We start from the raw sequence: 13,609 nt of genomic DNA, 5'->3' as shown, positions 1-13,609 counted from the left end.
CAGGATTTTTAAAAACTTACCACAGGGTTAAGAAGGAATTTTTTTGGGATGGCCTTAAATCGGATATTCAAAAATTTGTGGCGAAATGTTGGTTTGCCAACAAAATAAAGTTGAAACAATTAAGACATCGGGTCTATTACAACCTTTATCCATTCCAAGCCAACGTTGGGAGGAGGTTTCAATGGATTTTATCACAGGTTTACCCAAGTCCGAGGGAAAGAGAGTCATCATGGTGGTAGTTGACAGACTTACCAAGTATGCACACTTTTGTGCATTATCACATCCATTTAAAGCCAGTACAGTTTCTACTGCATTTATGGAAACAATTCAAAAGCTACATGGAAACCCAAAGATTATTGTAAGTGACAGAGATCCCATTTTCACTGGAAATTTTTGGACAAAATTATTTTCTTGTCTTGGTACTCAGTTAGCTCATAGCTCATCTTATCATCCTCAATCTGATGGGAAAACTGAGATAGTAAACAAATGTTTGGAAGGATATCTTCGTTACTTTGTATCTAATAAACAGACACAATGGGTCAAATGGTTGCCTCTGGCTGAATGGTGGTATAACACTTCCTTCCATACAGCAAAAAAAATGACCCCATTTATTGAACTTTATGGATATCAGCCACCATCCATCACATCATATTTAAGAGAAAATTCTAAGGTTCAAGCAGTGGAACATCACATCGAACATCAACAACAAGTCCTCCAACTCTTAAAGGATAACCACATGTTGGCACAGAATAGAATGAAACAACAGGCAGATCAACATCGTAGCGAAAGAAGTTTTGATGTAGGTGATTGGGTATTCCTACGACTACAACCATATAAGCAAATTTCCCTCAAGCAAGCTAAGAAGGATAATAAATTATCACCAAAGTATTATGGTCTGTACAAGGTGTTGAAAAAGATTGGTACTATGGTATACAAATTGGAGCTTCCTGCAGCTTCTCGATTGCACCCAGTTTTCCATGTTTCATGTTTAAAGAAGGTTATAGGCAACAAGCTCCCAGTTCAAATAATATTGCCAGAACTTGACGAGGAAGGAAAAATTATATTGGAACCTGAAGTAGTCACAAAAACAAGAACTCGACAGCTACGAAATCAATCAATTTTGGAGTATCTTATCAAGTGGAAGAACTTATCCGCTGAAGATTCCACATGGGAGGATGAGAATTTTATACAAAAGCATCTAGAACTACTCAAGCGTTGAGGACAACACTTTTTTGAAGGAGAGGGGCATGTGGGTCCCTATAATACTAGTGATTACCCCATTACTATTGTAGTTGCATCCCTTATTAATATTGTTGTGCCCCTATTATCCCCATATTGTTATTACTGTGCCCCATAGAATCCCTCTATTGTTATTTTTGTGGCTTTATATTATTATTGTTAGGTCGGCTGGGTTATATTGTGACTCCTTAGACTCCTATATATAGAAAGGAGGCTTTGTCATTTGAATCATCCAAGAATTGTTCATTTATGTAATGTAAAGGAGGTTGCCCCCTCGAAGAGGCTGAATTCTAAGGCGTTGATCTATCTTTTCTATCTTTTCTTGAGCTGGTTTTATAACACGAGTCTTGTCTCATTGTGACACCTAGGTGAGAGGTTACATGGTGGTTGCATTTAATTTAGAACAAGACATAACAAAACCCAAAAATATACTTTGGTTATAAAAAACCCACTGGTGGTCAGGTTAATAGTGTGGAGAAGGCTGACGGTTACATGTGACCAGCCACAAGCTGCCACCTCCGTGCTTGCCTTGACAGTCTCGGCTAACGGTGCTCCGACGGTTCCGGTGTAACTTGTTCACTTATCAACTGACTCCTGCATGGTTAAGGCTCGACAGTTAACTCCAGAATGGTCAATGCTAACTCTGACATTTTATGCCCAACTGGTCACATGAACCCGTAACCCTTCGTGGTTCCGACGCAACTATCTGTTGTGGTTACATTAACTCTGTGGTTCCTCTATTCACATGACTGGTATATCCGCTGCGGTGAGAAGTAGCGGTGAGATCTAACCTCCATCTGTTGACTCCACTCATGTGAACACAATAATTACCACGATTAGGATCCCGCATGGTAAAACTAGCGGTTAATACTAATATGTATTGTTTTTGCAATGTAATCTGATATATTACATAGGCCGAGAGGGTTAGAACTTTGGTTTTGATGGTTTTTATGCATTGTTTTAACACATAGTTGTGTAGATTTAGAATTTCGCATGTTCCGTAGGTATAGGTTTAGGTTTAGGCCTTGCAATGTATTAAAGTGTAGTTTTAATACATATTTCAATGTATAGAGTTATGGTCTAGGACTTAGGGTTTAGACACATAGGTTTAGGTTTTAATGGTTTTAATACATGTCTTGGATAGATTAGGGTTTATGATTAGGTTAGGGTTTTTGTCATTGGGATTTTTTTACATCGAATGAGAAAACCACTTTCCAACTAAATGTCATAAGTGACATTCAAACATACATACCGATCATCGACACAATGTTACATTTGTGACGACAAACCTTTGTCAACACCCAAATCCTGCGAAGCGGACGAGAAACACGTCGACAACCAAATCTTGGTGGAAGTGACGATAAGCACATGTCGACATCCAGGTACAAACCATATCAACTGAACACCATGAAAAACCATAGACATCACCTGAACAACCTGAACCATATACAACACTGTCTAAACTGACGACACTGAATTGAATGTTGACGACGACACTAAACACTGACGATGACCTATGTAACTGATCTGATGAGATCCTCCTGGATCATCCATCTTCAGAGAGGGATCTCTCTATATGTATATTCAATTGCTAGGTCTTAGGTTAGGTATTAATATCAGAGGGAAAATAAGATTTAACAATTTGATGGTAGGGAATAGGGATCTCCATTGGGCATGGAGTCACGTTAAGATGATTGATTTTCCAGTGAGAAGATGAAGAGATGAGGAATATTTTGACATAGGAAAGGTAGGAAATCCTTCTAGTGTTTTAATGAAATTCATTGTAGAGTGGTGAGCAAAGGAATGGTGGAATAATGACATCTAAAGTATTTGATTGAGGATGAATTCTAAATTTCATTATGGAAGGAAAATATTAAATGTTTAGTAAGCTATGATAGAGAACTTTAACAGTGAATTATGAAATAAATCCTTGCTAAACTAAACATGAAGACATAACATTAAAGCATGATGATAACATAATAAAAAACTTACAACACATGAGAGAACATCAACATTAGAAATTGACACATGAATCCTTATAAAAGTAGACCTCAGTGTTCTTCATTCATTGAAAAAACTTTTTTGAAATGAAAAGTACAATGCACAGTGTTTTATTTATGTAACCCTGACCAACCCTTTGCTTCATCAAAATTACATCATAAATAGGTAAAAACAATCAGTTCCCACCTCTAGGAACCGAATTCCCTAAAAATATTTATGTTTCTTCCTTCAACATCAAATATAGAACCACTTCTCTATAAACTTGGAACTATTTTGACTAAGGAATTTCAAACAAATTACTTTAAATACAAAGCCTAAATCGAGTTTGAAAGCTCCTAAACACTTTAAAATATAAACCATGACCATAAAAATAAATTACACAAGATTTAGATACAAATTAGTCAGTCAAAGAGTTGATTGTGTGGAAGCACAACATTGGCGCTGCGCTACTTCCTAATTCAGTTGAAACGCAGCACAGAAGCGCAATGAATTGATGGTTTGACTAGTTCTGACCACTTTCTGAGCCTCTGAAAAATTCATGCATGTAGAAAATCACCTGGACACCATCAAATTCCCCTTGAGAAACCTCGTTTCATTTTGCGAACCTTCCATGTTTCAAAATCATTATCTACAGTAGAAGCGCAACGCAATTTCACCTTCATAGGTTTGGATGAGCACTAGGGTCTCTAAATGAAGAAAATAACTTGTTGATGATGTTGAACGTATTAAAAACATCCTTGAGGCTCCACGAACTGAAATAGCACAAAAATCCCCATATTCTACCAAACTTCATGCTTATGATAGTAGCGCAGCAAGAAAGCGCAACACATTCAAGTTTATGAGGGTTGTGAGATTTTCTGGGCATTCTTCTCAATTACTAAAGATGAAACTAATAACGCAAAATGTGAATTGTCTTAGAGAAGAGAAATTTGGAACTTGAGAGTGATTGTGGCACATGAAAGCCTCCATTTTGCAGAAGCACGGTGCAAAGGGAAAGCGCAACAATAACTTGTGATGATGATAATTTGATGAAATATTCTATTTGCCCTTGAAATTGACTTGAAAATACACCACTTGATTTGACTCAAGTATGAAAAAACCAAATCTATTATTATCTTCACTCAAAAGACTGATAACTTGATCTCTAAGAGATCATAGCAAAACTTTACAAAAAGACCAAAAAGATGAAAATACTAAGTTGGGATTTGATTACTATAACGTAGGATACTAACACATGAAGCCAAGCCTTTGTTCTAAAGAGTATCACCATCCCAAACAAATATGGGTCTAATTGGGAAACTCATCGGGTGATAACTCTCTTGTTGTGGGAGGAAATTTTTTTCCTGACTAAAATTTGGCACTAGAAGGAGGACCAGAATATGTATGGTTGATAAATATTTATACATAAATATTCCACACATATCAAATATTTCTAGTACCCTTCCCATATTTTATCACCAAGGTGAACCACAAGCTACACTTTCTACAATATTACATGTTTCTAGATCATCTTCAACTATATGTTATCCAATCACATATGAAACTTCCACTTTTGAGGTTCTTTTTTCACCCATTCACCCTCAATTGCAACTTTCAAGAGATTTCACATTTTCTCAAAGTAAAAATTTGGGTTTATCCCCAATTTTATTTAGTTTCTCTGAAAAACAAAGGCCTAAAAGGGAAATACATATTGGTTTTTCTTCTTCATCTCAAGTAGATCCATAATCAAAATCTATTTTTTCATCATTTACAAACCCTTTGTTTCCTTTTGAAGAGGTTGATTATGAATCTGAGGTAGTTTCTATGCAACCATTGCTACCAATTAGTACTTCTATTCAAACGACCTTTATACATACACCTACATATTTTTCCACTTCTGTTTAGATAACTTATTTTCAAACTTATTCAAATCAAATCATCCAATCTGTAATTTTATCATTACCATGTCCTCCACGTCATATCGTCACCATTGCGTAACAAACCTTGTTATCTGCAAGTTCTATTAATGTTAAAGGAGTTAAAAATTATTTTCCCAAACATCCTAAGAGATTTAAGCCTAAGTACAACATTGAAGGTGAAATTTCCCCAGAAGAACACATAAAGCAATTCATGATTTCTTTGAAACTTTAGGGAGTTCAACATGAGGACGTTGTTTGTAGGATTTTCCATTATAATTTTGAGGGAAAAGAATATTCCTGATATTTTTATTTACTGGATGGTTCTATTACTAGTTGGGATATGTTTCAAACCAATTTTTTGAAAAACATTGGTGAAGACAAATCACCATCATCTTTAATAATTGAACCTTCACGTATTAAGATGAATCCAAATGAATCAATCAAATACATCAATAAGTTTTTTTTTTTTTGAATAAAATTCCCGTTGATTCTATTCTTGTTGATAGTGTGCTAATCAAACTTTATACTATTTCTCTATCTCCATCGATTGAAATTATTTAATAATACCAAATAAAGCCACATTATCAGGAAATTTTTATGATTTTTTGAATGTTGATAAAAATCTTCCAAGTATATCCACAAAAGTAGCAATTCCATTAAAAAAACCAATATTTACATTGAGAAAACCAACAATTTTTTTTCCAATGGGAAAAAATCTATAATTTTATTCAACTTTAAACAAGGAAAAAAATTGCATTCTGTAGATGTTGAAAGCATTTATTAAGATAAGCCTCTTAGCTTATGTGCAAAAGAGAAAAACTAAAAAAATTACGTAAAAATTTTTGAATTTAAGTGTGATAATAATCACTTAACTTCTCTTTCTTGCCATTCTTTTTCTAGACCTTCTGCCATCCCCCTGAGTTAGGATCAACTAGAACCATTGCAAATTCACTTCCTATTGTCCGAGGAGGGAATTTTTTATTTGAATATGAGATCTCAAAAACATGAGTTGTCTTTGTACCCCCTATCCAATTTCTTAGTATGCATCATTTTTCTCTTGTTTTCGTTCCTGAATATCTTGTGATTTGATGCTATTATGCATATGGGTTGCATTGAGAAAACCAACAAATACTAAAAATATTGATGAAAAAAAGGAAAAAGAGGTTGTAGATTTAGAAAGCCTTTAAAAGATTACTAAAAATATGTCTAATGAAATAATAGATCTCAAAAATATCTCCTTAGAAGGACCATCAAGTAAGTGGCCATGGATACCTTTCAGGAGAAATCATGCTCCTACCTCAAATCACGAGGGCTTTACTGACAAAGCAATACTATATCATGTGCGTTCATATTGGGGTAAAAAAAATAAAAGATAAAATAAAACACTATATTGACTATATAGTAAGAGGATTTTGGGTTTTTATATACTATATAGGAATATAAGTATTTTAAGGTATTTTTTATTGATTATTTTGGCCAAGTGCATAAAAAAAGGGGCAGGTAAAGCAACAAAAAGAGTTGACTATCGTGCACCTATCGTGAGAGCGACATTATTTCGGGAAAATAAAAGGGAAGGCATGAGAGCCCTGTGAAAAATTTCACTGAGGGTTCCAATGAAGGCATGAGAGCCCTGTGATAAATTTAGCTAAGGGTTGCAATGAATGCATGAGAGTACAAGTGACATTATTTCAGGTAAACAAAAGGTAAGGCATGAGAGCCTTGTGAGAAATTTTTCCAAGGGTTGCACTGAAGGCATGAGAGCGAAGCCAAAAATTTTGTGGAGGGTTATGTTGTAGTGAAATCATGAGATGAAATCCCCTATTGTAGTGAAGGCATGAGAGTCTGGAGGGTTCTGTTATAGTGAAGGAATTAGAGCAAGCAGGGTTCTGTTGGGAAAACAAAAGTCGTGATAGAGTAGTTCTGGAGAGGGTTCTATTGGGCTCTTTTTTTGTTAGGAAAATAAAGGGTTTCATCTTGAGGGAGTCGAACCTATTGGAGGCATTGGGGTCTTGCATAGGATTCTGTTGGGCTTTGTTCTGTTGAGGGAGTTGAACCTGTTGGAGGTGTTAATGTCCTGCTACTATAATGCAAGCCCCTATTTGTTACATCCAGGCTCCAATACATATATAAACAATTTTATTTTTTTTCAAGGCCCGCATTTCATTGATCAACTCAATGTATCTACTAATGGCTTCCCTTTCGATTGTTTTTTCATAATTTGTTTAAATAATGCATTTACCTTTATCCATTCCATCCTCCAACTGTGTTGTTGGTTTAGGGAATTTTGGCATTGTTTTTCATGCTGAGAACCATTCGATGGCAATGTGTTCTTATGTGTTAACCACAAATGTATCGATACCTTTTCCAAAGTGATATCCAATGCTGCAACCTACTACCTAGCTCAATCTGCACTTCCACCTACTCAACAAATTCAATGATATATTTTGTCCCATCAAACAACAATGGGTCCTTTACCTCAACACCAATCAACCAGCGGGTTTGTAGTATAACACACCACTGGGTGGTTTGTTCATACTATGCATTCTCTCATCTATTTATCATAGTTTTAGAATCTATCTCATACGAACATATGTTGTGCCAACTAAGTTATCTATCCACCGTAGGATTAATGTAATCCTCCCTTTGTTTTGTTGTCATATTTGAACGCTGGTCCAATGTGTTCTCATCTAACACCTCCTCAACTGGCTTGACAAACCTCTCACCTTGAGTTGGATATAGTGGCTAAAAAACCCTACATCATCTTGATGTGTTGTTGGTTTAGTGAATTTTGGCATTAAGGTTTATGTTGAGAACCACTCGATATTTCAGACCTAGCATCTTCCAGTACCTCGAAGCATTTCTTATCCACAATAACATCAAGCCTCATCTGAGATGTAACAAGTCCTTTTTGTATATTACATTTTTTTTTTAGGTTAGGAATACAACAACCAAAACTGTAAAATAAAATCCAACTCTAGTCATAATTCACCTTGAATCAGTTTGCAACATGCATCGAGGTTAAAAACACAAATATATGTTCACCTACTAAATTGAATGGATAGGTATATAACAAACAACTTATGAACTGCCATCTTTCTTCACTAGGTCACTTTAGAATGGATGATGAAATTTACTACCATGGCATAAAAATTTTCAAACGGCTACCAAAAGGATCTGGCTATCAGAATAGGCCATATAATTAATAACCATTGTATGGTCATCGATATCTTCCTCTACCACCATTCGACTAGCCCTTGGGTTGAGGAAGAAATTTCTGCAAAGGTAACAACTTTGCAAGATCAATGTAAAAACTTGTCTCCAGGAGTATATGAGGTAGCAATGATGCCCTCCATCATCTTTACAAAAAAATAAGATTAAATATTTCTTCAACTTTGCATATATGGGTTTTATTTTGCAAGTATATGGGAGCATTGAAGTATGGAACCTTCTCATTGGTAAGCCTGGTTACTACATCTCCCTCACAGGTGGAGAAATTTTTAAACTTCCACAATCTTCAGTAGGAGGACCCCCACCTCGTCCTTGACCAAAACTTTAATTTTCAGATTTATAAACCCCCCCACTGATTGGTTTTGTTTTATGTCAAAAAGCTATTCCATGTTTCCTTTATATACTCCATCATTACTTCCTAGTAAACCCCAAAACCTTGTGTCTTCTACTATCAATGGAGAATTCAACACAACAATAAGAAAGTGAAAGATAATGAAAAAAAGAGAATGTGCATCAATTATGGACTGATGAGATCTTATAGTTAGTTTCTATGACAAAATACATAACTTAACATAAGATTAAACTTTGTTCTTGGAAGGAAAGGTAAATTTGGTGATGTAGGTCAATTTTCCTTTTCTATAGTAGTGTTCAATTTGAAAGACATGATGGTTCCAAAATCCCAAAAATCTCAAGTTGACAAAGGGTTGCAAATGTTTTCAGAGTGATAGAAATGTACAACTAACATTTACAAATCCGTTGGTTTGACTATATGTCATTATATTGAGAAACAAATCTTATAGTTCCATCCTATAATATATACAACTGAGAAGTCATAAGACATATTTAGGCCTACATGGTGTTATTTATTGTTGAAAATATTCTTGTCATTTACCTTATTCCAAGGTGAGGATACTTGGTTCAGAGCAACATTACCATGAGATAGAGCACCCACCATTAAAGTATATGTAAAATTAATTTGGAAGGTATGTCATACAAAAACCCATTATACATCATAAATTATTCACAACTAAGCATAGATAATTGAAGAAAAGGAATCTGAATTTTTTTTAACTACACTAGTAGTTACAAAGATATTTGTCTCATTTCATTCTCCTGGACTTGTCTCTTGGGATTTGTATCCCATGTCCCTCTATCATACATGTTATTCTATATTTAAATTAAACCCTTGGGATGTGTATCACATGACTTTTCATTTTGTATGTCCCTTTATCATACATGTTTTTCTATTTTTAAATTGACCCTTGGGGTGTGGCCTATGAAATTTTTTAATCTTTTTATAAAGAAACTACCACCTCGTCTAGTGAAATTTTCTACAGTTGTACTAGTTAGATACATTTGGGTTTAATTTTCCTTGGTAGCTGGAGGACGTGATTCTTTTCATATGCTCAGGATTACCCATACCTGACTATGGATGGAAGGTTGGAACCTACAATAATTTGTTGGTAGGACTTTCCATTTTATTAAGGCTTCCTCCTCTGTCAACCAAATTGTGTCAAGAACCTTGGTTCTATAGGTTTCTGTAATAGCCTAGTGGCCCGCCAACACACTGGAAATATGATTATTCTATTGACTAAGTGTATATTTTATTTGTATTTGAATGTATTAACTTCTGATTATAATCAAACAATTTAATAATAATAAATAAGTTATTATAATTCTATTTTAATAAAGACTAATATTTAAGGAAAAAAATTAGGAATATTTTTCTTTCAATCAATCTAGGCTACATTTATATCTTCATATGCTAAGATGTCTAGTCTATTTATGGCTAAGAATGCATGTAAATCTGTTTTAAACTCTAATCTAATCCTAAACATAAATTAGAAGTTAGAATTTATGTTTTATGATTAAATACTAGGGGAATAATAGTGCCTACTATATTTTTCGAGCATATGGAGTCAACTAAGGATTCCCTAGAAGAGATGTAAGTAGATATAGGGTGATGACTAGGTTTTTCCATCACAAACCTTAGAAGATCCACCTATTACCTTACAAACTTAAGAAAATTCAGGGGAAGACTCTCCACTGAAAATATTACTAAGGTTTTAAAGGAAGGATTTGTTGAATAATAACATGAAGAGAATGCACCACCTTCACTACAAAAGTAAAATTACACTTAATAATCATTCATAAACTAAATCCAAGTCTCAAAGAGAACAGTTACTCAAAACATTATTTCCATCCACAAACCCTAGCCATGAAAATCCATAAAAGTTGCAAAGTCATGCACAAGATCATCTCCTTAATAAGGTGCATTGGTTATTTTTCCATAGCTAAGTAGACAAGTAATAATATTTTTTTTGTAAGTAAGTATCTATTAATTCAAAAGATGGTATTTACACTCAGAGTGGGGTGGCTCGAGCAGGATGCTCTTACATCAGTTCCATACTTTCCTTTTACAATAGTTACAAAAAAGGCCCCTCTTACACCAGTTCCAGATTTTTCTTTTACAATAGTTACCAAAAAAGCCCCTACTTCTGAGCTGAAAGGAGAGATGGAGGTTCTGCTTACCAATTCTGCAAAAATTACCAAAATTTCCCATTAACCTAAGAGGGCGAGAAATGTGAGTATATGGGGGAACCAAATCATAGAGAGTAGCATTATTGTTGAGAGTTCCATAGATGTGAGGATGACTCCAAAGACCTGCAAAAATCATAATACACCTTTTCATTAAGCAATGTCATTTGAGGGATTGTCTTCTAACCTGATGGCCTTCTCCGGAGAACTTCCAACAGGGGTGTTCATCGTGGCCTAGTGACTGGTGGAGGCACCAGTTGTCTCTTTATTGATGCTTCGAGAGCCACCGACACTAGCCTGCATGGTAGCTATACGACGCTTGAGCATAACGTAATGTGGCGAGTCCCACATGACGAAGTGCGGGTGGTGGACAGATTCCACATAGACAATGAATTTATCATTCAACATGTCTAAATTTTCCTCCATGGCTTTAGTATTTTCAGACTGTTCTTGCAATGCGAGTCTGAGAATGGTCTTGAGCTGCTATGAGAGATTAATATTATGACTTTATAAGTTCTCACTGGCACGGGTGAGGCTTGGGTTGGGTATCCACTCAAATAGAGCATCTACCGCTTCTGTGGTCATCTGTCGTCTTATGTTCCATGCTTGGAGCTCCATGTTATGAATGTAGGCTTGAGTTTTCGAGTTAACAAAAACATTGTAATTGAGGGTTTCTCTTCTCGCATATGCCTCAGATCTTGTGTAGGGTTGCATGTTGGGGTTGTCCCACCTTGCGTTGTTGCATCCGTGGTCACGACAGGGGACAGGGATAGAGCAATGACAAGAGACCATGATATGGAAGGGATGGGAATCAGGAGGTAAAACCAAGTCAAAGGCGATGAAAGCGAAGGCCTGAGGGAGAAAAGAGCAGTGGGGAAGGCAAGCGGGTCGGCGTATTCATAAGAGGAGCAGGCGACAGAGGTGGGAAGGGAAAAGGTAGGTGTTAAAGAGGCATTAATTGCAGCCAATAAGAGGTACATCACATTCATGAGAGAGCATGAATAGGTACTAGTCAAGGGATTAGGTTGGCAGTGGCTCTAAAGGATCATTGCAATGTAGTAACCTCCTACCTCACGCGAAGAGTTGGGACGACTATTGTCTGAGGAATTCATTATGAGGGGTTGTGGGGACTGTACCATTCTTGTTATGGAGATTGACATGCATTCTCATTATTGAGATACCCCATACTCCTTTATCAATGTTATTTAATGCCTCATAACCCTGGCGGAGAGGTCCATCCTCCAGGTCCCTCCATGCAAGGGAGCAGATTCTCGTGCTGCCAACTGTTCCTTCATTTTCCAACCTATCATCCAGGCTGTTAGCCTTCTCTCGAAGTGGAGCCCACTCAACTCTCCAACATGTCGGTTGATGTGATGCAAGATATTGTTGAGCCTCCACTTGTGTGTTACCTTGGTGACAACCGTGCCTTGCTGAAGCTTCTGATAAGCATGGGTGGCGAGAGTTAAATATCCATCCATGGTGAGCGGCTAGAATCCATAGACTTTGGAAATGTCTAGTCCATGTTCCAGATCTTGGAGTTCAGCATCATTGTTGGTAGCTATGCTCAGGTGCCCGTGTATAACCATATTATCTCTCCTTGTGAGTTTCTGAAGACTCCACCAAAATTTGCAACTCCATGATTTCCTTCAGCAGCTCCATCATAATTCAATTTGAGGATGTCTTTCTCTGAAGGGTGCCAATGAGAAGGAGCTTCCTATTTTTCCATCGTAGGAGTTAAATTATTCTGAGGGGGAGGGTGCAACTCAAGAAATTGAATGATCCTGAAATCAACAAGACGAGGGGGGTCACTGAAGATCGGTAATTTAGAGATGGCTATAGATTCCCAGATTATCTGTTTAATTAAGGGGAGGATATTCTCTTCTAGCCTTTTTTCTTCCCTGAAAATTTGTTTGTTTCTCTCTTTCCATACTGCCCAGCATATGGTACCTGGGATAATGTTCCAAGCCCCGTCAACCATTGGATGTGAGGAGAAAGAAGTTCTCCAATTCTCAAGAGTGTTAAGGATGGAAGCCCTGTCATTGTCAGAAGATCTCAAAAAAACCTCAGCCCACTCCCAAAGTTTGTTGGAATATTCACAGTCGTTTAGGAGATGGTTTATTGCTTCTTTGCGCTCTTCATAGAGAGGGAATCTTGAGAGTCTGTTGTATCCTCTTCTGCATAAATTGTCCCATGTTAGAATCTTCCTCTACATTGTTAGCAAAAGAAAAAGGGTGATTTTGGGCCATAATTGTTTGCCCCACGAATTTTTCCATTTTTTGTTGAGGTTGTAGTTGATCATGGTTTTCCATATAGCCATATGCTTCTTTGAGATTGAAATTCCCTGTTGAGTTTTTACCCCATCTGATCTGATATTAACGTCTGTCGAATTGGATTTGTCTTTCTTGAATGGTATTGACAAAAGTGCTCCAATCAAATCCAATGGGCATAGGTTCCCAATCTTTGTCTTCTAGCCATTCTCCCCGTTTTTCCATTCTGTTGTTGGGATTCCAGTAATGGGCCACCCCTTGCTTGCATTTTTCTTTCATAGAAATGTGAAGTTGGGTGAACTGGTCCCTGTTTAGGTTTGGTAGTTGTTGCCAGGCATCTTCCCAAAAAAGGGTTTTTTCTCCATTACCAATCTCCTAGAATTTGTGTTGTTGAATGATAGCCTTATTCTCCCATGCTTGATTCCAAATAGTTGAACC

General features: G+C 36.5%; 1 pseudogene; it reads right to left on the bottom strand.

The window, feature by feature from the left end:
- The window catches only part of LOC149140009 (DNA replication licensing factor MCM7-like), a 146,577-nt pseudogene extending 135,445 nt beyond the window's left edge, over positions 1–11,132 (bottom strand).
- Positions 11,133–13,609: the final 2,477 nt, after the last annotated feature.

Source organism: Pinus tabuliformis, chromosome X (genome assembly GCF_031772625.1).
Source record: "Pinus tabuliformis cultivar Carrire ecotype Pingquan chromosome X, CPIR1, whole genome shotgun sequence".
Taxonomy (NCBI): domain Eukaryota; kingdom Viridiplantae; phylum Streptophyta; class Pinopsida; order Pinales; family Pinaceae; genus Pinus; species Pinus tabuliformis.
The sequence above is the reverse complement of the archived record's forward strand: the minus strand, read 5'-3'. Positions and strand labels throughout refer to the sequence as shown.